General features: G+C 40.6%; 1 long non-coding RNA gene across 4 annotated transcripts; it reads right to left on the reverse strand.

Moving 5' to 3' along the window:
- Positions 1–5332: 5332 nt before the first annotated feature.
- Positions 5333–11455, reverse strand: LOC147756059 (uncharacterized). Of its 4 annotated transcripts, XR_015327688.1 has the most exons (3): positions 7549–9261; positions 7279–7378; positions 5333–6332 (listed from the first exon to the last, which is right to left on the reverse strand). It is a non-coding gene; the product is annotated as an uncharacterized LOC147756059 (long non-coding RNA). The 4 variants fall into 4 exon arrangements; XR_015327687.1 differs by lacking the exons at positions 7279–7378; positions 7549–9261 and adding an exon at positions 11122–11455; XR_015327690.1 differs by lacking the exon at positions 7279–7378 and having other exon boundaries at positions 7549–9264.
- Between the last annotated feature and the right edge of the window lie 12805 nt (positions 11456–24260).

Genomic DNA, 24260 nt, shown 5'->3' on the forward strand with positions numbered 1-24260 from the left:
TTTGAGAGCACTTTTAGAGGTATAGACTTGGGACTTGAAAATACCGTCCGACTAAGTTTCAAGTTTTCCATAGGAAATTGTGGTAAGAGCTTGGCCTTCTGTACCGAACGAGCATACCTTCTGCAAGATTTCAGACATACATATACATTCTTATAACTTTGCTTGGGACATCATTGAACCATCTAGCGGAATAACAATTATCTATCAATTGAGATGGACGGTTTTTGTTGTTGCCTGGATAAAGCTTGGCATAGGAGGCAAACCGCTGAAGGGCAATAATGTGAGCCTCATGTTAAAATGCGTTGCTTGTACCAGAAAAATGTACCAGAAACCCCTTTTTAAAAACCATTCGAGAGACTCAGGTACTATTTCGAAGTCGCCGTAAGTGATTATTACGTATGAATAAGCAAATAAAGCAGGTGACAAAATTATTTTCATCATTTCTTAATGGCAGGCCAATTCGTTAAAGTCCCTGGTAGGTTTGAATTTAACCTAAAAATGCCTAAGTAATTAGAATTTGCCCTCCCTTCGAGTGCTGCTTTTTTAACTGCAGGCAGAATTATTTCAGTTTTCATACAGCTACAAGCAATCTATTACGAGTATGGTGTCTTTGGAGCTATGTAGCTCATGTTATCGCACGTACGAACTTTACCGCGGTGACGATACGCAGACTAGCAGAGAAAACAGAGTCTGGTAGTAGCGTCATGATCAAATATGAATTTTATAGACAATATGTGTTGTTTGCCATCTTTGCAGCATTTTTAAATCGGCGCTTGCTTTATATGGTAGATATAAATTCGATGATGAGAAACCGTAACGCATCACGATATATATCGTGTTTTGATATGCTGCAGGCAGATCTTCTGATCTCAAAGTTAGAGAGAAACGCGTAGAGGCTTAGATATAAGCTTTAGATACAATATTTATTTCGAGGAAATTATTCTCCTCTTGCAACAAGTTGATTGCGTTTGTTTTCACCACATAGAAGCTATTGATGCTGTGAATTATGATGCTTTATGTGTTTAGTGAAACCACCGACTAGCGTTTTCAGGTAAGACAACAGGCGTTAGGGGGTGCTTACAGCGGCAGGACAGACCATTCCCAATAAAGGCTCAGTTCGGAGGAGTCCGCGCATCAATGCCAAAAAATAAAAATAATAAATAAGAGCGATAATCGCACGTAAGCTAAATGCCAGTCGCCTTTATGTCCTATAGCTATTCGTGTAGGCAAAAAAAGCCAAGTGCATATTGGAGCGATATAAAAACTGGTGCTGGCGTTTTGTTGAAGACATGTATTGCTGGTTGCTTAGATCCTAACGCTAATTATTGTTAATTATTATCTTGATATTAGCCCAACACTATTCATAAGAACTATTAGGATAATGTTAGGTTAATAATTAGAATAATATCTATATATAATATATAATTATTAGGGTAATATTGGCATCAGGGTGCTACTAAGTTAATGTTGGAGCAATCATTAAGTTAATATTACTATAATATCAGGATGATATTAGCACAGTGAATGGTTAGGGTAGTGTCAGGGTAATATCAGGCCAATTATTGACATAATGTTAGCTGATCATTAGGCTAATGTTGGGCAGTCGTAACTTAATATTATCCTAACAGCCTCTTATACCCTAACGCTAACTATCATTACTTCCCCACCTCCCATTATCCGCGTCAGAATACGAAGACTAAGAAACGCCAACTGTGTCAGCGGTCGCTCGGCTAACCTGTGGCCGACTAAAATTGATAGTTAACTACGGTCGATTATTGATTACTGACGATCCCTCGGCCTCTGTATCTCGTATATATCGTGCCCCCACGTCGCTAACTATCATTACGCCTTCGCCCCCCACCATCTGTATCAAAATTTGTAGTAGTTTGGCTAACTTCAGTCGTCTCTCAGAATCCATCCAATCGCGGGACTAACTGGAATTTTAGAATGCTTGGCTAACTAGCAGTGGTTGCGATCATTAGTATGCTCATTAGAACCAATCATTAGCCTCGCGTAGTGGCTGAACGGTCGCGGCCATTAATATGCTTAACTAGAATTTGTCATGTTTCCCCGCTTGCTTTTGCAATGTCTACGCTGTCAGTAATTATTCAAATAATTATTATTCTAATCTTAATAGTAATTATCAATATTAGGGTAATATTAGACTAATTATCCTATCTCTTCATTCGAACTATTATTGATTCCCTGTCCCTATCACATTAGGACAACATCGGGATAATTATCAGGCCAATGTTAGGATAATTGTTAGGGTAATTATTGGGTGACTTTAGAGTAGTCATTGGGTAATATTAGGGCAATTATTGGATTAGTATTAAATACTTAGGTTAATACTAGGATAATTATTTGGGGCGGCATTGGGGTAATATTGGGGTAATTATTGGAGTGGTATTGGATCATTTTTGGGGTGATATTAAAGTAATATTAGAGTAACTATTGTGATGATATTAGGGTAACGTCAGGGCAATATTAGGGTAGTAACAGTCGACAATATAGGAATATTGGGGTAGGTTTTTTTGGAATAAAATTGGGGTAACATTAAGGTAATCGTTGGATTGATATTAGGACAATATTATGATAATTACCAGGCGATATTAGGGTGATATTAGGACGGTCATCACGAGGATAGTAAGGTAATATTAGGAATAACCATCGGAAAACATCGGGGTAATTACTGAGGTGATATTAGGGCAATATTAGGGTATAATCGTACGATAGCAACAATATGGAAATATTAGGGTAATTCTTGGGAGGTATCAATGTGATTACTGGGGTGATATTAGGCCAATATTAAGGTAATTAATGAGGGGATATTAGGGTTGTTTTGGGGGGTGTTATTAGAGTTATGTTAGGGTAATTATCAGGATACTATTAGAATAATTATTGGGGTGACATTATGGCAATTACCTGGCGATTCCATGGCAATAATGGGGTGATTATTGGGGTGATGTTAGGGTAGCAATTGATGCAATATTAGAGTAATATTGGGGTAATTATTGAGGCGATATCCATATAATATTAAAGTAGTACTAGGTAATTGCCCTGTTTTCTAACGCTAACTATTATAGGTGTCCTGCACCCATCATACTATGGCAATATCGAGATAATGATCATACTAATATTATTATTACCGGGATGATATTAGGGTAATATTAGGGCAATATTAGAGTATTTTCCTTTGGGTTATATAAGGGATATTAGGATAATTATTGGAGTTGTATTAGGGTGACACAAGGGTGGTTATTCGATAATATTAGGGTAACATTAAGAATGATCATTCGGGTAATATTAGGGTGACATTAAAATGGTCATCGGAAGATATTAGGGTATTATCGGGGTAATATTAGAGAAATCATTACAATAATATTAGTGGAGTGATATTAGGATAATATTAGAGAGATCGTTATGGGTAATATTAGAGTAGTTACTGGGTGATATTGAAGTAACATAAGGCTAAAAATCCCCCACTCCCACCCCTATAGGTTCTCCCCCTCCACCACCACCACCACAACATTAAAGCGATCTCAGGATAATTGTCAGCCCAATATTAGGATATCTGTTAGGGTAAATATTGGTATGATATTAGGATAATAGTAGGCTAATTACTCTATCTCCTAACGCTAACTATTATAAGTTCCCCACCCACACCACATTAAGGCAATATCGGGATAATGATCAGACCTACATTAGGGAAATGATTGGGTGACGTTAGAATAATATTAGAGTAATTATTGAGATGATATTGGGATAATATCAAGGCAATGTTAGGTAATTATTAGGGTGATGTTAAGGTGACGTTTAGGTAACGTTGGGCAGTCGTAACCTAATATTACCCTAACATTATCCTATACCTTACCGCTAACTATCATTAGTTTCCACCTTCAATTACCCGTATCAGAATCTAAAGACTAAAAAAACACGAACCATGTCAGTGGTTGCTTTGCGTACTAGTGTAATTGGTGGCAACTACGGTCAGCTAAAATTAATTTCAAACCATCCCTCAACCCCCCACCACCCCCACATCGCTAACTATCATTAGTCCTCCACCTCCCGCCGTCCGTATCAGAATCCGGTCGCTCGGCGAACTTCAGACAATACTAGGATCCTAATTAATTTCCAAATTCCTAATATTGTCCTAGGCCTTTACGCTAACTATATATATATATATAAATGTAGTCAGGTTATTATAATTTTCTTTTTATTTTCATCTCTCTAATTCAAACTTTGTTATAATCTATATAAAATGCGTAAATTTTCCTCATACGATGTTGAAACTTTTCATAGTTCTGTTGAGATGATAACAGTTGGTTCGCAAACTTCAACGAACATTTCGTTTGATGTTAGGCCGCTTCATTTTTCAACGCGAAAACAAAAAGCATTGCAGATTCCAAATCCCGCGCTGCCGTTGCTGTTGCAGCGTCTTTGAAATATTCCCACAAGAAAAACTTCATAGACGTCAGGTCTAGCCAATAATGGGGTACCTTAGTTTAATTTCTCCAGCCACGCGCCCTGTTGAAGATTCTCATGAAGATTTACTCTTGTATCACAATCATGGTGTACAGGCCTTGTTAGAACTGAAATTCACCACTTTCATCAAAGTTCGCCCTAATGCATGGGTAAACAGATTTTTGTATATAAATTTAAAGAATTGCCATTAGTTAATGCATTGTCAAGAAAGAATGGTCCAATTGTTTGCCCAAGATGTTGCACTGTGGCTCTTAATATATTTACATGGCGCTCCTCCGTTACGTATAACTTACATAAAACTGTAAGTAAATGCAATTATGCCAATTACCTGTACCATTCAATTTAAATGTAGCTTCATCCCTCCAAACAATACGTCCCGAAACTTATATACTCCGTTCACAGTTTTTAAGCATCATTCGGAAAATTGCGTTCTCTGGCCCGAATAAATTTCACGAGCTATTGTCGAAATGTGACATTTAAATTTAAAATGCGCTGGACATCTGATTTGCTCATACCAAACGCACGACAGATTTTGGTTTATTTCCCTAATATTTTGGTTGTTATTATTCCAGCTTGTTGATGCTCTTGGTTTCGCAAGACATTGTATCTAGGGTACAGAACGGTTTCATCCGTATGGAACTTAGCTTTCATCATGTAAACATTTTTTGCATTTCGAAATCCTATTCAGTATTTATTCTAAATCCACTCATTATTTGAAAATAATGAGTGAACTAGGATTACACTTTTTGTAAAAAAAATCAGTCACAAATTACGATCCATTAAGTAATGTATATATATATATATGTACAGGAGTCCTTTATAAGTCAAAATAAAAGCCGAAACAAAATTACTAAACCAAATATATGCATCATTTTTATTATACGATCTGCTGTTATTTTTCTAGTAACATCATACTTCCATCACTGCAAAGCTTCAGCGATTTTTAGTCGAAAAATTGTGACAAATAATTTTTTTTAGTCCTTCAATCGTCACTAAATAATACTGCAAGTTATGAAACAGATTTGACTATAAGGCTGATGCATCAAATTCTCCCATCTAGGTTCTCAGGTCAGGCAGATAAACGGCCTGACTTACCACGCGAGTAACGACAGTCTTTTTTGTCCAATATATATGGTCGATTTTTTCAATGGTTTGTTGTAATGTTGCCAGTTAGGCAGCAGAGGTTTGGATTAATCGTTGGTCAGGCGGCGGCGGCGGCGGCGGCAGCAGCAGCAGCAGCTCATAAAACACGATTCCCATAATCCACCCGAGAACATAACACTACGTTCTTTAGCATCAGTCTAAATTTTGTAATAAATTTTTTTAATTTGTACATTATTGCCCTATATGATTCACTGTTTATTACCACAATTTTATTGGGTTTCTATAACGTTTTGCAGTTATAATACGATCGAAAATTCTTTTCTGTCAGTTTCTGTGGCACAGAAGCATCAAACTTTTTCTTATGACCAGCTTTCTTCGAATGGCGATATCATGGCTATTAACGTGTCGAATTTGTTCAACTTCTGCAATAATTTCATGAAGTTTTTTTTTGAAAGTGCTCGACTACTACGAGAAGCGCCTTCTATTGTCGAAATTTTCAGAACAAAAGCACTGGAAGCACTTTAAGGGGTTTATACCGATAACGTACCTTTTGCAAATGTTTTACTGGCCTGAACAGTATTTGTGCTTTTATTGTAATTAAATTATAAAATATAGTAGATTTCTGCATAAGTTCCGTAAGGCGCTCCATTTTAGCGCAGGCACTTTAACAATTTTCTCATCGAATTCTACCAAATCTTAGTTGTCAAATGATATCAACGCGGACTCGACGCGATCCATATTACCTGAAAAAAAAAAAAAAAAAAAAAGCTATCTTACAAATCAATACTTCTTCGGCAAGCCAAATATATGTACGTTGTTCGATGACCAACGACTTAAGTAAGAGCTGAGTGGCGCGCTGGCTGAACTGTTGCTTGCCGCTGCCCCTGCGACTACCAGAGGCGACAATATACCAGAGGCGACCAGCACGAGAAAACGAGAGAACGATGCACCAGGAAAGCAAAGTGACATTAAATGAAACACTCGACACTAACTCGAACCTCGTTCCCCTAAGCCCTGGAAGTGAAATAAATGCCACAGACCTTGGACGCTCGTGGGTCTAAATGGGCTTCGGTAATGGCAGACAAGGCTTAGCTCCAAAGCCAATTCTTTTCACTATTAATCTCCCGTGCCACCACCCGTCCTTCGACGAGATGAAAATATTGCACTGTCCAGCCGCTTTATTTCATCGCAATGGAAGCAATAGGTCCACAGGGTCTAAGAATCTATCAAAATTCAAGGAACGTAGCCTTGAGGGCTCATGGTTGCTGCTACAGCAGTTTTGGTGGAGGCATCAAAAAATGAAAAAATTTAAAAAAATGTGTGGCACAACTTTTCTTCGTTAAACATCTCTCGACGGTAACGTGGATTTAGTGGTGCTGTCCCAAATGGCACATACACTTTCTGTCAATATCAAACCGTCTCATAGCATTTAACCATTATCGGATGAAACAAAAATATTACGTCCATCGATGGTACCTAATGTTATTCAGCTTAACAATTTTTTTTTGTCTGTTTGCGATCACGCAGTCGCTCGTTCTCAGACTTTTACGTTTCTGGTCCCTGCAATAATCTGGCGGCTTCGAATAGTCAATTAGAAAATTTCATGGCCGAAGGCGTCGTTAAGCCCAGCCGTAATCACTCTTTCAATAAAAAAAAAGCGCGAAGAAAGTGTTTTTGTAAATGGCTTACTTTTCAGAGATGAGAGGTTTCTATAATTCGCGACTGGACCATCACACAAAGTTTTTTAGAAGTCCTCTGAACTAGAAGACCTATGTCCCTCTGGCTTCACCTATAAACAAGTATTTTCTGTGAAGTTCTATATAGTTCTAGTATAACAACGAAGTGCTGCCAATTCACCTGTTTAAGCGAAAAGATACAAATGTAGGAATGTCTACAAGACACCCGAACGTTTCCTCGCGGAGTAATATGAAAGGGTACCATTAATTAAAATATACTTACTAGTGAGACGCGCATTGCTACCAATTACGGAACAGAGCTAAAATAACAGTGCTTTAATCAGATCCAAATTCCACGGTAATTTCCACGGTTTCGCATCCTAATGCGTAGGAACAACAATCAGCCGATCAATTCGTAGATCTAGAGCTTTCATCACTCTAATACTGCAGCGATTAAAGTGGTGTTCATTCATACGACCGTGTTTCAAACGTTACGACAAAATACGTACGACACTTTTACACAGGTAACAACCAACGAAGGTTCGCCTTACGATTAGATATTTAGGAAAGTCTTTTGAATCTAGGCAAAGACACATGTCTACAAAAATGCATGCTAGTCCTTCTATTTATTTCACAATACACTTAATTGTCTGTGGAACCACTTGCCCAACAACCAGCCACCTTGCACATCGTAGCCTTCATTTTTCTGCCATCTCCATACAGAATACTATCGAACGTTTACTTGAATACTCCGTAAAGCCACAAAACAAGCCCCGTTTGTCGAAGCTTGTACTTATCATGCTTGTATCCCAACTGTTTGTCCCGTTGTGACATTGAGCCCATCATATCCACCCACGGTGAAATATCCATTACTTTATTTATGACTTGCGATTGCTGCAGATCGCGCGACTTCTATAAATTAACGATAATGGTTGTAGTCATCCCCGGTCCACGCCACTTCCAATTGGTGCAATCCCAGCGCTTAGGTGCTTGGCTGTTTCGTCAGCCATGCCGATTAGGACTCAATAAGGCCAAAGTGCACATTGATAGAGTACCACAGCATGGGTATGCGACTGTGGCATAAACGGTACGCCACATTGACCAAGTCAGGCCAGTCGATCTCCGTCTGCGATATCAGCAGCAGCAAAACTAGGCACCAAGCTGGAAAATGTGTACTTTATCAATGAGATCGCGCTTCACTGGGTCCCGCCGCCTAGAAAACGACAGCTGCGACACTGTCGGAACAACCCTTGCTTTTTGGTGATGTCTGTGTCAAAAGGTGAGACTCAGTGAATAGACGTGGCAAATTGTGGACTTTTCAGTACGAACGACTCTCGTTAGTCACAGCGAGGACAGAGGGAAGAGAACTGAAAAAAAAAACAAAATTAAGCTCGATCGGCTTGAGCCTTTGAAAATAGTATATCCTTCAAGGTTTTCATTAGGGATTAGGAGTACTGGAAATTTAAGAGTATCGAATAACGATAGCAGAAAGATCACTGCAGGTGTTTAGTTTCTGCGATCTAGATCCTTACAAAAACATGACGACTTGTTCGGTGGCCCAATGAACAACCTCTAGCTATTTTAGTGCTCCATGCATTTTCCAAGTCCAACAGCATTAGAAAGTATGGTTGATATACGTCGTTCAAGTTAACTCTAAATGTTTAAAAGGTGCAATACTCGATAATTTGTCATTCATTCGAAACTGTGCCCATCCGACATCCGTGATTTACTTAGCTTTGTGACGCTGTGTCCATCATAAATCGATGTTCTCACGATACGTTAATGGCTATTTTGTTGTACTTTTTTGGCATTTTTCGTGTGTCGACACTCGACTCCAACCCGTTCTTCTACTTTGTTCCAAAATTGTCTGAATAATATTCTCCACAATGAACTGTTGGGGAGTGCCCCTCAAGGAATTTGGGTCTTCCACTCGGAGAGAGTAAGAGAGAAAGAGAAAAAAATTAACATGATGGTGGAGCCCTCTTAATTTGATTACGTATTGCATATTTTTATATACCTCTCGTTCACAGTTAATGTTACACTGGCTCTTTTGCCCCTTCCGGTTACCTCGTACCGGCCATATCAAACTTTTACCGCAACCGAGTTCCCGTTATCACCCGTTTTCGATAAACTTTCTATCCACTCTTTGATTGACTTTTGTTAAAAAGTTTTCCTCGATCTTTATTCCCAGGAATTAGGAGGGACTTAAGGAAAAGGAAGAAGTTTAGATAACCTCCTGGCTTGGCTACACACGGCCCTAAGCAACTGTCGCATCGACGCCGACGTCAGGCCAGCGGCCCGTCAATAGGCTTGATACGGATCTAAAGAATATCGTCGTCTCGGTAGTAACAACGTACAGTCGCAGGAATGGAACAGTACCGTGCTGATAGTTTTGTACACGATCCGATGCAATACACCTGAGTGATATTTTTGGCTCAGTTCCAAGCTGTTGGCTGAGAAAGCTTTAGTGGCGGTAGCCGTCTCGACATTTGCGTTGGCGAAGCAAGTATCAACGATAAGCAGGACCCGCGACTTGTAGTCTCCGGCGTCTAGCTTTGGCCTTGCTCGTCCCTAACAACTAGCACCCGCTCTCGAGCTGACGCTTGCTTGGTCGATCTCCCCCACAGTCATTGGGCTACAAATCGGCTGCCAGAGCTTTCTAAGTGTCAGGCTTGCTTCGGCCTCATCCGCTCGCCTTTTCCGTCATTGATGATGCGACTATACTTTAACCTCGATCCATTAATCTCAGGTCTGTCTGTAGTAGATGGTAAGCCTGTACTGGGCTGAGCGTTAGTATCGTTCGCCCCGATGGCCACGGGGGTCAGTAGCGACGTCAGAGGTACTCATAGTAGCGGCGGGTTGGATTATGAGCCCAGGCAAAATGAGAATTGTGCGAGAGAGAGCTGACAGTAAGTTGGTTGTGAGAGCAATACCAGTAACCGTGGCCAGTCGTGGTGGTCTTAGGTACTGTCGTCAGCACAGCAGACATGACGAAGGTGCGTGAGCAGATCAATAGACGGATTCCTCCCTCAAACCAAAACCCCAGAGTCAGCACAAGGACAAAAGGCTAGAGCCAACAGTCGAACACCGTCTGCATCTTATCCATAGATTTGAGAACCAGCCTTAGTGACAGGGACTCAAGCAGGAAAAGCAAGGTCTATTAAAAAAACGAGACAATGATGGGTAAAAAAATAAAGAGAATTGCATAGGACAGCGTTGGGGTAAGGAAATTTAGGGCAAGCGTCAAACATGTATGCTCGACTTCGAAGAATGTGCGAGTTGAAATAATGGTACTAAATTACCTCTACGGTTATCGGCCGCAGGCTATGCTGGACAAAAGGAAAAAGAAATATCAATACGTCGCCGTAAAAAGTATAAATGACGTACTTGAAGCGTCATCCATTCTTTTCATTGAAGCCTCAGCTGATCTACAGACATGGTATACCTGGAGGTACTCATCGCAAGTCGCGCAAAGCACAATACAGTGACTTTAACAGATACATTCTACAGTTTCTATAATATATGCGTTCCAAGCAAGGATTCGTTTCCCTAATTATAATACAACAGTATATTTCTATATAGGAAATGGCCACAGTGGTGGTACGCTGGCAAAAAATACATAAATTGATTTTGTGAAGTCTTTCCTAATCTGTGGCAAAATAATTTACCACAGATGTTATCTAGCAGATTTTGTGGGAGGGAATCTATAACCGTACACAATGCGGCCATACTTATATCTATACAAATAGACTACAAATAAACATTTATTAAGCGCCTCTTGCTAGATTTATTATACTACCGTTCTGCCTTTTAAAAGAATCAGTGTCCAACCGCTGAATCGAATGGCTTTACTTACCACGTCAACCCGATCCTTGGCCAGAATTATGTAAACGATCGGACCTGTTCTCGCTCAACATTAGCCACATAGCCACAATCGCTTTGACAATCTTCCCTTTAGCCGATCGTTTTCTACTGGAAACCGTTTCGTTTCAAAATATTTCTCTTTTCTTTCCCAATTGAAATGATTCTATCCAGGAAGCGCGAAAGGTCGAGTCTTGATAGGGACCTCTTAGCCGACAGGGCTGATAGGCTTCGACTAAAACGTAGCAGCGACTTGAAGCGATTCTATTTCATTGTTATAGGTGCCTGAGTTCATTGTTTCGAGGGCATGTACATAAGCGTGGCGTAGAACGCGGCCTACAGTAATTTTTTTAGTTATTTTTCGATGCACTTCAAATTCCCTGCTTGCATGCATTTTTTACCTTAACACACGATTTGCGCTTATCGATGGAAAACACTTACTTTGGATATGTCGTCTGCTAGTATTTAAAATAAAACGTCGGTATACAACTTATACCTTGGCAAGGCCCTTTAACCTTAGTTGGCAAGCCATAAAAGTGCAAAGTTTACGCTGTTTTACGTACGTACGACGATACGTCTACGATAATAGATTCGAACTGAAAGAGGTTGTTTGCTCGAGAAGTACATACTTGTTACAGCGTCGCTGTCTAATAAAGAATTAAAAAAAAAATGCTACGTAAAAGTCCTTAGTGAAAAATTTCGAAGATAAGATACAAATTTATACGTCTTGCATTAAAGGCCTTCTGGCTCATAATAGCAAGCGGGCATATTCACAAAATAGACGGTAGTTAACGCAGCCAATTCCCGCAACAATAAAAGACAGGTGCCCACCTTTACTCGTGTCGCCGAGGCTTCCCACAAGACGTCGATACTATTTATTTTTTTAATGAAAATGCGCGTATCAGTCCGCACACGCTTGTCTGCATTGGCAAAAAAAAGGCCCGAATATGGACTATGCGTCAAAGCGGTAAATAAATCTTCCGTATACTAATGCCATGAATAGTAAGCCAAGACGTCATACACTAGCCTAAGTCGATATTGAGGCAATACTGTTCGAACGCTATCAACGCGGTTCTTGAGAACCCGAATTCCGCAGTAAGAAGGAAATGATCCTTAGCCATATATAAGGCCGTACTCGCCAAACGTCTCATAATATGGGTTATTATCAAAGCCCTTTGGAATCAAATAGCCACAATTTACATCAATGCGGTGCGCACCAACCGGGTGCCCTTTTTATAAGTTTTTTTTTTACATTTTTTTTTGTTTGTTTGTTTTTCATAATTTGTGAACTGCATTGGGCTCAACCAAACACATGGATGGAAACTGACCTTTGATTATTTAGCACTTATCTTTTTACTGAAAAGCTTTTAATGGTTAGATAAATTAATGATTATAAATGATTTTTCTTGTGTATATCACACATTTGCCTGAAAGCAATGCTTTTTCCCAAGCTATTTATTAAGATCCACAAACCTATTCGTTTACAGTGATTCTATAAGAAGGAACTTGTCTGCGACGGTAATGCCCCTACAAGTATTGCATCACCCGTTGAAAAGCATGCCGAAAGCATTGTAACTAATTGCAGTGCTGAAGCTTAGCAAATCTAGTATGTACAATGGCAACGGGTATGTGTATATATGCCTCGGGCAAGCTCGAGTCGTTTAGAAAATAACAGCCACCTATTTCGTAGCTAGCAGAATATATATATATATATATATATATATATATATATAGCCGACAATTATTCTCCGATCCCATGTAAGATGAGTTGTTTATTTTGAAGGAACACTCGTTGGGTGGGCGTTGTAACGGATTTACGTCTATGCACATAAATACGCCAATTATACAAGTTCTAAATAAAACTATTTGGAGACATTGTTGAAGTTCTCACTCAGGAACTTTGCCAATCGTTTCTAATTCAATCAAGAGCAAAAAAAGTACATTTAGGCCATTCGTTTTGAATTAAGATATTACAGACAGCATGCCGGAACATATCAATGGCATAACGGTAATACAGGGCGCAACAGATAGGAAAAAATCATTTTTTCAGAATATCATGAAATATTTATGTTTTTGAAAATTTGATCTATCTGAGAAAGATTTGAAAAAATGTTTCTATTTAATCACGCTCGTCATAAAGTGCGTATGCTTAGCGGCGCTTGAATTAACAAGTTCTACTTTTAATCAAAACATGCCATGCCGTTACTGTAGTTCGTGAGCAAATGAGCTCCGGAATTAGCTACGTAGACGAATTAAATTAGTTCTACGTAGTTGAGGCACGTATTTGTATTTCTAATATCTTAAAATTACGCTGGAACTACCTAGAAAATTAGATGGCTTTTGGGGTAGCCACATACGTAGTCTTCTATCTTAGTTTCCTTCATGCCCGGGTTTCACTTTGCATGCGCGCAAATTTACAGGACTACCATAACCTGTAGTCGTCATGGCAATTGCGCGGTTTTCCACAATAAGTGTATATCGCGACAACTGTTTCAGAAAAGCGGAACGTTCGGCAAACCTATTCTGGCTACAGGTATCCAGCCAACGTATCATTCTCTGCTTGATCTGATTATCTTCTCCTGGGTGTGCGAAACTCATCTTTCGACCGCTGTTGCAATGTTTTTCCCCAATCGTTTCCCAGCCACATTCGCTTCTGTATCCTGGTGATCGATGCCTAGCGAAATTATTGGCGTTCCATCGCTCGGTTGCCTGCTCAAGGCTTTTGGCCTTTTACCCAGACACTAGTGCAAAGAAAACACAATCCATATAGTACCTAATCACGCGGAAGATGTTTCCGCTCTTAGTTTATATAGACGAAGGAGACGAACCTCGATATCTTATCGAGTTTGCCCACTACGCTGCTCACTAATGCACACGCCCTCACACAAACTGTAACAGGTAGGACCAGCTAAAGCAATACGCATTAATGCATTGTTGCAGAGCCGTGTCGAACCCTAAGGCTTTCAGGCTCAGAAGCTTCGCTGAACTTTATTGCGAGTATTAGGACTGCTCTAATCTTTAATACAAAAGCGAAATGTGTTACACCGTTAGTTGAATGAAAGTGCAGTGACAAGATTTTCCTGTTATATTTTTTCACCGTTCTCTAATGGAAACATTGCAATTGACTGTTAAAAATAAAATTTTAGAAAAAAAAAAAAAGAAAAGCCGGCAAAACTGGTCTACGCAGAACGCGTAATGACAGGAAGTCATTGGCTTAAGCCAGCAGACTATCTTAGCACGCATATGTAGAATCTTCTTTATAATTTAATAGAATAACATGCCTCTTTGATGCATAAAATTGTCGTTTTGTTAGTAATCAAATAATATCCATGTTGGTTTTTCATTCATAAATATATATTGCTTGCGCCGATGCAAGCACCCCACACGCATTGTCCTCAATCGATTTCAGGAACGAATGAAGTCTACCGAAGTAGGTAGTCGTTTAAACCGCCCAACTCAAACGCACACGTCACTGGCGAGCTCCCTATTATTGCTCGTTCGCAGCGAAGATCATTCGCTATCTTTCCGTACGTACTCACAACGGCTGGGAAAAAAAAACCGAAAGGCTTTTAGTAAAACAGACAGTTCGGAATTGAATGAAATAGCTATTTTGTCTTTATGCAAAAATATGAAAATGCAAAGCACTCTGATGTTATACGCATTTATACGCAAAAAAAACTTTTGTAAAACAAAAGATTTGTTTTTGGTCCTGCGATGTGGAAATTCCCAAACTAGTTATAACAAATGACAACTGGGACACTTAATATTAAGTTTCCCAGTTGTTATTTAAATTGCTGGACAGCATTCGCTCTTACTTATTGAATCTCTTTTACCGCTCCAGCTTTCTTTGTCCACATTTACCTCGTGTTCTGTGCAATTGTTTCCTTATTTAATCTTATCTTATGTGCAACTTTGTAAATTTAGTGAGTACTTCTTAGTCCTGAGGGAAATGATCGCGACCGAGCCATACGTCTGTTACAAAGATTATTACGCTAACTGAAGCGGTCAACGGCGGCGTCGCCCTGTTACCACTTCAGAAACGAGGGGCAAAAATAAGAGGCACCAAAAGCAGTAGCGAAATCCACGTGCTGCGAACTTTTGCTCTTCGTAAAACTGTTCATAGAAAAAGTTCGTAAATAATTTTGCTTTGTAGACATCTTTCGGGAGGGACGGTATTGTGCAAGCAAAGAGAAGAACTAGGAACGCCGTCACACTTTATTTTTGCCGGAATGAAGCGAACTGGTAAGGGTATCCGCAAAAAAGGAGTGTCTCAGGTGAGTGAGATCTCTCTCTCTCTCTCTCTCTCTCTCTCTCTCTCTCTCTCCCTTTATTACGCTGTTACCGTAAACTGCTGTCTGATGCCGCCAATTACGCTAGGAGTATAAGCGTAAGTGAATGACTTCTACCGCCAAGGTGGCAGTATAATGCGAACTATAAAAATTAAAATGTGATGCTTCTAGGCCACGTTAGGATTTAAATTCTACATAAATAAACGCCTATAATTATATTGTTCTGTTGGGATACGAACTCACGCCTAGTCTCGCATCATTGTCACAAGACAAAAATGCTAATATATGTGGCCATGTACATGCGTCTGAAGAATAGCATTTGCTGTCTACTTGTCAATGTAACGTTCGACTAGGCAGTAGCGTCATAGTCCATATCTCCATCAATATCCGCTGTCTATAATCATTGCGCCATGGATTTATTCCTGATGATATCGTCAACCCTGATCTAGTTTAGCCTGCTACGCCATACCAGCAGTCGGTCATTCGTAGCAATTAGTGTCGATAACGCTATTGATGATGGTAATGATTCTGCCAATGATGACAATGATTCTGTTGGCTAACAATATTAAAAGGTATGCTACGACGTAACTCTTTTGAAACACGCGCTGCCTTATATGAAATATTATCGATAAAGTAAGCCACCAACATAGACCGTGAGTCGCACACGTGTGCCCTCTATGTAATCGAGTACGTAACGTATTTGCTTACGATGGAACCAGCATTAGTCTCCTCTACTGATCCCTTATTCAACCCCCTCACACAAACCAGCAGTACCTTCAGTAACGCAAAAGGTCGTCTATCGGCTGCCATCTTTGTTTTGTAGGAGGACTTTGGCCTACCCTGGCTTAATTTCCAATTACTCAACACTCGAGACATCGATTAGCCTCCACTGTATCGTACTACTGTTTGTCCTGCTGCAACTGTCCTAGCGCCCCATGTAACTTCCGTCGAAAACAAACATCCAGTAAACCAGTCGGACATATGCATACATAAAAGGGGAATAATCACGCAAGAAATAGAACACGAAGCGCTACCAGAAGAACACAGATCTACTTTCTCTTTCATAGGACGAATACACAACAGTGACGCAGAACTACACCGTTGTGTTGAACCAGTTTGGCTGCTTTTCCGTATAGCGCATAGCCCGCAACGGAGTCAACAACGTATCCTGTGTTCGTCCAATTACTATTCGTAGAGGCTTCTACCGACGAGTCTCCTTTGGTCAAAGAAAGAATAATAGCTCTATATCCGTGCTTCCCTCTAGAGGCTCAAGGTGAATTCGCATGTACAGTTTCTTCATTTATCCATGCTTGCACACAAGCAATGGGCCGCCTGTGTCAGTAGCTAAGGAGGGAATATTGGCTTACTTTAACTACCCAACGGTAATGATGAAACCTACGTTACCGAGTGATGGCCCACACGTTACGTGAAGTAGACCACCATCTATGAGCAAGTAAGGCTGAGTATGGCCAACAAACAGCCGGCGAATTGGAGATTCGTCGGCAGGCCATCGACCACTTGGTAAAGTAGAAGGAACGCGTTCCGACGTTCTTCGCGAGGAGCGAGACAGAGTTTTCCCAGTATTTGAAGCCACATATTAAATTCGTAAGTATGCGGCCTACCACAGGGGTACTTGGTCTTTCCGGTTCGCCTATCCTATAGAACTATATTCTGGCGAATTGGGAATAAATGTGAGAAACGGCAAGGCACTGGGGTGTACAGAATCGAGGGTGAGGCACTTGCTGTATGAGCCACTCGGCTATTGCTTTCATAGCAAATGAAGCGATTGAACCGTGCGCGAGTGGGCGACCACTTGGCTGGGTATGACGTGTGCAGGCAGATGCATAGAGCTACAACTACACCTATATCGAACTCGAGCTAGCTAAGGGCTCCGTGGCGGCCTTATAGATGCGTAGTAGCATCCATGCACACATCACGGTCACTGCCTTGACTATCAAACAAATTGGCATCGACAATCGACACCAGCAAAGAAGTCATCGTTGTTTCTAAATGTACCTATTCGTATGGAATAGTTATGCCATACAGGGCAATAATTAGCCATGAGCGGCTCTGCTCGTTCTGTGCTAGATGTAGTTGTTACGTATGGATTTAGGCCATAACTTCGCGTTTTTTTACCGTGGAGTAGACACAACAAGGGCGCGTCAACAGAGTCAAGATTGCCGCCGTATAAAAGTCCATGACGGAGACAAATGGGATATGTCTCTATGCGGGAACACATGTGCGAATGAGAATTCGTCTGGGGGTCGGAGTAAGGCAGGAAAGCGCGATGGCTTGGACGGACCGCGCCTATAACTCTGCTTGGGAAATTCGCGAAGTCTTCTTCGTTGAGACGAGCGAAGGCTAGCGCTCGATGCTGAATTGAGCGGAAGAATAGATACTTGAAACAAACAGCAGGTTGTTTTAGTGTATAATAGATACGGGACACATATTTGCGTCGTCGAAAGCTAAAAATACAACAGTGCTCGAAACGTGTCCTCAGAGTGAAAATGCGTATCTATGTTAGGCGTATGTTGAACATATATGGCCATTGTCGACCCATAACAAGTTCAATGGAGTACCTTAAAGTAATCTTCAAGGTAGAAGATTACTTAGCTGATCGTTTCAGCAGTGTGCTAGAGTCTGCCTGCGCCTAAGTTTAACCGAAGACAGAAAGGACACGATGTTTCTGTTTGCCAATCTCGTGCTAAATCAATCTCTATAGTTATCTTGACTCAAACGTTGACCGCTCACTTCACGAACGGGACAAATGTACCGTAATTAATCTCACATTTTTGATCGGTTTTCGACCAAATTTCGACTGCTGGTGCTGTTTGTCCAGTAGAACGCATATGTTGATTGTCAGGATCATAACCATGCGACATACTGTCAGAAATATTATTTTACAGAGTGAACTCTGATCGTAAATGCACATACCGATTTGTAACAAATTGGCCCCTTTTCTTTTCTATACTTAATCGGAGAGAGTATACAAGTATTATTGTATTTTATGTCTGTTAATGGCGATTCAACAGTTTGTCTTGACAAATACTCCAACGTGTTTATGGCTTAACACAATGTACACTCAACAATGGTCATCGGTTGAACCTAACCAGCATTATGTCTTGCTAGAAAGTTTCGCGTGGATGCGTACCGCTTTCCGTGGGATACCACGAGCGTGCGGCCATCGCTGGTTCACATTTTAGCATTGGTAAATGGCTACCATAGCATATGGTAACTATGCCGTTTAATGAAATTCCTAGAAAAACCTTGGACAAATTCAGTAGCGCCTACTTCGGATAGGCCTTTTGGTTGCTTGAGTAAATTACTTCGAAGATCTATTTACGTAATAAGAACAGCTCAGGCGTTGAAAAATCAGCGGCATCCACGTCTGCAGTTGCTCTATTTGTCGCGTCCTCTCAAGATTTACTTCTCTCTCTAACACACGTATGCACCTTTATCATGTTTAGTTCAAGTTTCCTTTCGATAAACCCCTCTCGAATAGTGTTACAAGAGTGCCCATGTAAGCCATCAGCAAATCTAAACCAAAGATACATAGCTCCGTTCCGCAACGTTGGCCTACTATTTCGATTATATAAGCATGAATCCTATTCTTAAATAGTGACCTCTCAAAATCAATGTACGGAAGTAAATTTTCCGACTGTAGCCATATCGTTCTCAAACAACTGTTATTTGAATACGGGCAGACAACCTGTTCGCGGTAGTGGACAACTGATATAAGGCCAAACATACCAGCTGTGATACTTGGCGCTCCTTTGCACTCCGTCTTAGATCAGGCGTCACTTTGTTAAGCCATAACTTGAGACATCAAACGCATATTGTACTAAAGCGTGCTATTCACAGGTAGGATGCATTCAATGGCTTCGTTCTGCCGGTCATAAGTTCGCAGTTCATTTCTGCCGCGGCGTTTTGTACCCAAACACAGACGGCTATCATATACAACCGCAGTACAATCTATATGATAAGAATAGTAATAACAATGGGCCGGCATGTTCCCTTCCGTACTTGTAACAGCCCGTATTGCATTTGTAGCTCCTACCCAGTGTTCGAGACAACATCGAATCGAACCTAAACATCATACATGCAAAAGATGGTCAACGCGATCGGTGAGCTTCACCAGCAGCGCAAATTCTACATGACTTTAAGCAGTGACTTAGCTATAATAAAAGCTCGATGAAGCGGCTATATTTTTCGCCAATTTCGAACTCATTTTGCAGGAAAAAGGCCTTAATATAATCCAGCATCAAGCAGCGTTTTCGTATAAGCCTCATTGATCTTCATCGATAAATCTAAACCTCAATGTTGCTTACTATCTCTAAAAACCCTTGTGAATATAACGAGTCCGACGCTACATACAGTCTGAGTCTGAGTCCTTCTAAGATCAGTCAATCCAATGTTGTTTATTTCGGTTTGTTTGGCGTTTAAGGACATCGTGAGCGACCTATGTTGGTTTAGGTATAAATGCAAATGCAAAGAGAAGAACGAGACTGTAATGTAGGACAAGCAGGGTCCCTGTTTGGCCTTGTACTCCTCTCATGCGACTTGTTTGTTGACATGTTCATTAAGGCGCCATTGTTTTCAAATAAACTCTTCGTATGTGATTTCGCTGAGCTCATCTTATTACTCCTCAATCAATATTGCCAACGTTAACGACTGGTCGAACTGTGAATAATCAATAGACATAGAAGATCTCGAACCCGTTGAATTATATTTTCTACACATCTAAAATCCATGAAGTTTTCCTCATAAGTTGATCTAACGAAGGACCTCAAAGTAAGTGCAAGTTACGCATCCTCATATTTAGTATTTCTATTTATAATCAATATTTCAAACGTGTCCTATTTGAAAAATGCCTGTCTTTATCATACAATAATTAGAATTAGTTCCTAATTCTAATCATTGTCGCTGCAAACGGGCGAGCTCACGCAGGGTCTTCCAACACATTTATAGTCGTGTTACCAACTCTGTTCAATATAAACAACAAATCATATGGTTTGTCAAATGGGATTTTCTCTAATCCCTTTTGTTGGTCTTAAAAATATCAAGGCCAGCGCTGAGAATAGCATATTTACGCCTCGGATAAAGCACCATAGCTCATTTAAATCTGCAGCAGGCCTTACCTGTGAAAAAATTTGTGTGTGATATTGTATGAAACTTTGCAAACTCACTGCAAATGAGAACGAATAAATTCATTTGTAAATATCCATAAGTTTTTCAATAATTTATACAAGAGATTCATCCACCGAACTTCACTAAGTGTACTCACCACTGTAGCGTGGGATTTTAGCCAACATCGTAGTAGTACACGCTAAAATTAGACCTCCATCGGTCCGTGGTTTGGCAATTTAAATTCTTACGATACTAGTATCGTACTTTTATCGTAAAAAAAAAAAAACTATACGTATGATTTCTAACTGCTTGTTATATCTGCGTTCTAAACACTTGTGTAATAAACGTAAGGTCGAGGTCTAGCTGTAATGTTTCGTTTAGATCTATGGCCAGTTACCAAGATACACGATGGCTGCCAAACAAGTATTTTTTACTTTTTTTTAAAAAGTCTAGCACGGTCCCCACGCTGTGAGTGTATAATTCCTACTCAGCATGTCAACTTTCCTATTTATATATACACACACCTAGGGAAAAAACGATCCAAATCAATATTTTGAGTTGGAAGCCATGGATCACGCAGAGCAGTTACATTCGAGAGGCTTCAAGGCTACGTCGACGACTCGAGTCCAGCCGTCCGGGTGACGGGCGAGATCTCAATCATGGTTTGCGACGCGCCATAAAACCAGGACTATGCGCTGCTGTGGAGACTGTCATTCGCCGTTCAAAATGCCCGACAGTTTGAATACGATGTCTTGGCCACACATACCCAATCCAGAAGGGAGCTCCGCCCTCCTTGTTGCGATTGTGGGTCACTCACTTATTCCAGTCGCTAACCCTTCATTGGCTGCTGCCAGCATGATCTCCAGCTGCGACGTACCTCGGACTCTTTGGACAAAGGCGCCCCGCGTCCAGGCGGGTAACAAACTGCACCCCATTCGAACCGCTCCTTATTTTCCCGCAAAACACAAAGGGTGCTGACGTCTTCATTGGCGCCCGTGTAAATCGTGGTACATCCATAAACGCATCAGCAAGACTTCCTCAAAACAGATCTGATCGACGAATGAAAATTAGTGGCTAGTGTAGATTTGCAAACGTTCGGAGAGCTTATTTTACGTCGACGTAAAACTTTTTCAACGATGAACTGAATGAGCTTTTTTCGTATATTTACTGGCAGTAGACAAAATGAATTTGCTAGACCATGGCCAACTTTTTTACACAACGAAACTTACAAGAAGAAGTTTAACGGAACCCTTTACACGTAACTGTGAAATCCTTTATTGAGCTACTAGAAAATTCCTGTTTTAATCATAGGAGATTTGTGAGGAAAGCGGTACGGCATCCGTTAAGTTATTTGACAGTAACATTGATCCTGTTTCATGTGTAGCTTACGGAGTGAATATCAAAGCGAGCCTTTTCAACTGGCTTGTATTTTGATTTCATTTAGCGTAACATAGCATCAAGCAATGTCGTTCTCATTGCCAGGAAAGCCGTTAGACAGCACTTGTCAGCACATGTAAGCCTGCCACTAAACAAAATTCCCTCCGCCAGGGCCCATCAGTGACGTTACCCACAGGTCTTAAAAAAACGTGCATGGTACGTTTTACTTTTTTTAGGTCAGATTACGTTTCATTTCCCTCAACCATTGTGCGACATGTCGCCTACACATGAATCGTTTCCAAGCATAGAACTTAGAGAAACACTTAAAAAAAGACCATAATCTGTTTGTATCAGTCGTTCGCGTTAGTCGACCAACTCGTATGGACAGGACATTCGAAGCCCAGAAGCGAAAAGCCGGCCCAGTCAATTACAATTGTGCACTATAAATAATTAAAACCATGTTTAGGTTACCACAACCAGCCACATGATAATGGAAGAACTACGTATTCCTCGTGCGTTTTTAGGCACCGCCTAAAAACAGTTATCCGCTTGGAAGCACACGCTTTCAATTACCAAATTTTGTACAGTTTATTTTTTCTACTTCAGACTGTTAGAACTGCTTCTTGCTTTCGCCAGCGATCTCCACACCGTGCCCATCTTTACATATTTGTAGCAGCCTGTATTATCGTCGGCCGTTGCCCTTAGTAATTACGATGTCCCCTTTATGTAATGAGAGCTCACAGACTCAATGCAGAAGTGACGAAGTTAAGAAATGTAAACGCAGTGTACAAAATAAGGGGCAAAAATCTCACTGACAGCTTAAAGACGCTTACTTGGCAATTTGAGAGTCATCAGTTTATTTCTATTCAATCAGCAAACGAGTAAAATGTAGCGAATTTGAGGCTAAAAATATATTGTAATGCGGTAAAGGTTCTAAAACTGTTAAGTGATTTTTCCAAACTGCCAGAAGGCTTGTGCCCCATTCTGTACATATATACCCAGAACCTCAATTCCTCTATGCAGTAAAACAGCAGTGTATCCTTTATATAGTATTTTTGGCCCCATTGCTTTGTCTAGGGAAAACGAAAACCAGCATGCCCACTCTTATTCCGGCCCATGTCCGACCCCTGGCGTGTCAGGTCCACTGAGCGTGACGCCTGCGCACAATGCCTGGGCTACGCCGGTTACCCTCTCATAGGTGAGCCCTGTTGGCTGAAGATGCACGCCAGCGGCAGATATGGCAAACCGACACTTTGCCGTAGCTTAGCACCACGTCACGTCGGCCTATGCTGTGACAGGCCTTTGTAATTTGGCCCCTTAATTTAGAGCCTACTGGGGGGTAAGGCGGTGGCAGAAGAGAATACAAGGAGGCCTGGTGATGTCCTGACCCCGTCCTAATTCTCTGTGTGCGAAGAGCCAGCCGATTATTTAGGGTATACTATAGGAGTTAGGAAACGTTAAAAAAGTAATTTGGCTGCGTGTCAGGTGGTTCTCGGAGCTTCCACCCATTAACACTTCTGCATAAAATTATGGTAATAATGGTAGATAAAATAGACGTTATATATATATGCAAAATGAAATAGAGACTGAACGGACAACTATGTAAGAGAAAATCTGATGGTATCAATAACCTTCAGAGGAAGGCACCTATCTGATTTTCTGACACTTGAGCAAATACGGAAGGTATTGGGCTGACACTGATTTTTTCTGAATTCGGCATAAACCTTAACCGTCTGTACCGTCGTTCCTAATACGTCTCGTCCGTTTTCAACTTGAAGCGAGTCGTGTCGAGTTTGCCTTGATATTGCCTTAAGCTGTAGCTAAAACGGCACTGCCATTGTGGACCGACAAATAACGCTAATTTTGAACGAGCATAAGTCTAACTTAGTGACAGATAGGTTTCTAATGGCGTAAATACGGAAACAAGAAGGATCTGATGGTGGCGTTGTGAGCAAATTGTGTTATTGAAATTTGTATGCATTATTGGCATCGTAGGACACCAAAACAAAAAATGGAAGTATCTTACTATTCTGCAACGTCGTTAAGGTTAGAAGTTTACTACATGTTTTGACTGCGGACGGCGTTGACTGTGGCAGAATCAAAGCTCACTCGCAGAACGAGAATTTATTTGATTTTTCACGAATTGTCTACATAATATTATCATTTTTATCACATGATGAATATTAGCGAAGGGTGTATGCGTTAAAACGTACGTATAACGGAAGCCTTTCCGTGCAAAAAATATCATGTACAACCTACATGATTACTGATGCGGTCTGTGAACCATACAGATAGGAAGTCCTAAACTGTTTTAAAAGATGTCTTCTTGGATGCTCATTTC

This window comes from Varroa destructor, unplaced genomic scaffold (assembly GCF_002443255.2).
Source record: "Varroa destructor unplaced genomic scaffold, Vdes_3.0 BEIS01000004.1, whole genome shotgun sequence".
Lineage (NCBI taxonomy): Eukaryota > Metazoa > Arthropoda > Arachnida > Mesostigmata > Varroidae > Varroa > Varroa destructor.